The sequence below is a fragment of the Rana temporaria genome, chromosome 3 (genome assembly GCF_905171775.1).
Source record: "Rana temporaria chromosome 3, aRanTem1.1, whole genome shotgun sequence".
NCBI classification, from domain to species: Eukaryota; Metazoa; Chordata; class Amphibia; order Anura; family Ranidae; genus Rana; species Rana temporaria.
This window is the reverse complement of record NC_053491.1, coordinates 180615878-180617526: the sequence shown is the minus strand read 5'-3', so window position 1 is coordinate 180617526 and position 1649 is coordinate 180615878.

Below are 1649 nucleotides of genomic sequence, written 5' to 3'. Positions count from 1 at the left end.
CGTGGTGGGTGCACGTGGGTAGGCACCCACCACGTGGGTACCTGCCGGAGCATGATGGGACGGTGATGCCTATATAAATGGGATGCAAGGCGCGCTTCCATCATTACAGCGACAAGAGGCGACGAGTCAACATCAGAAGAGGGGAGAAGAAGAACCTGACGTCACAGAAGACCGCGCCGGCTGCCTGTTAGTAATTGAGCTAACACACAAAGATAGCAGGCAGCCAGCGCTGAAGAAGAAGGCACCGGACAGCTGGAGAAGAACCGGGGTTCGCCGAGTCAACAGCGGAGAGCGGCGAAGAGAGAAGAAGACCCCCGGAGAGCGGAGAAGCCCCCCCCCTGGAGAGCGGAAGAAGAAACCCCCCCCGGAGAGTGGAAGAAGACCCCCGGAGAGTGGAAGAAGAAGCCCCCCCTGGTAATAGAGCTAATAAAGAAGACAGGGGGGGCCTCCGGAGCAGAATAATACATTATTTTAAAAACCCTTGTGTTGTGTGTTTACTAACTTTTACTTTTTGCCTCCAGGTGAATGGGTAGGGGTACGATGTACCCCATATCCATTCACTTAGGGTGGGGGGCCGGTATCTGGGGGCCCCCTTATTTGAGGGGACTCCCAGATTCCGATAAGCCCCCGCCCGCAGACCCCGACAACCAACGGCAAGGGTTGTCGGGAAGAGGTCCTGTCCTCATCAACATGGGGACAGGGTGCTCTGGGGTGGGGGGGCCCACAGTGCGCCCCCCTGCCCCAGAGCACCCAACCCCCCCATGTTGAGGGCATGCGGCCTGGCACGGCTCAGGAGGGGGGGGGGGGCGCTCGCTCGTCCCCACTCCCATTCCTGACCGGCCGGGTAGCGTGCTTTGGATACGGGTCTGGTATGGATTGTAGGGGGACCCCCTACGTCGATTTTCCGGCGTGGGGGGGTCTCCTTACAACCCATACCAGACCTAAGGGCCTGGTATGCTCCTGGGGGGGGGGAACCCATGCCGGTTTTTTCTTTGAAAATTGGCATGGAGTTCTCCCTCTCAGGAATGCATGTTGAGCGACGCTGTAATTTTTTTTTATAATTATTTGTTTTACCGGCGCGTATATTTTTTTTCACCTGTCGCAACTTTAGTGTCCCGTCGCAATCCTCAAAGCCGCCCGGCGTCAATTACGTTCGCGCACTGCACGTCTGGAAAATTACGTCACACGCATGCGCAGTACGGCCGGCGCGGGAGCGCGCCTCATTTAAATTTTAAACGCCCCCCCGGAGAGGAGGACCACCTTGCGACGGCGGCACTTAAGTTACACGGCCTGAAATTTCTAGGTAAGTGCTTTGAAGATCGGGCACTTAGGTAGAGATTTTAAGTCAGTGTAACTTAACTGCTGAAAGTTAAGTTAGGCAGCTTTTTTGGGAATCAGGCCCTATATATCCCATTCAGTCATGTGTTAATATTTAGAAAACAATAACTAATTATATCAAATATTCGTGAAACCAGATAGAAAGATACCGTAGACGGTTTTATCCTACTGTGACAAGTGACAAAGCAATCCCAATTTTCACAGAAGAATTCTGGCATCATGTCTGAATGGCATTACCCAGGTTATATAAGATGTGTTTTATATATAGACTGTAAAGAATAAAAAGTCTTGTTTATTTCAACAAAGAAATG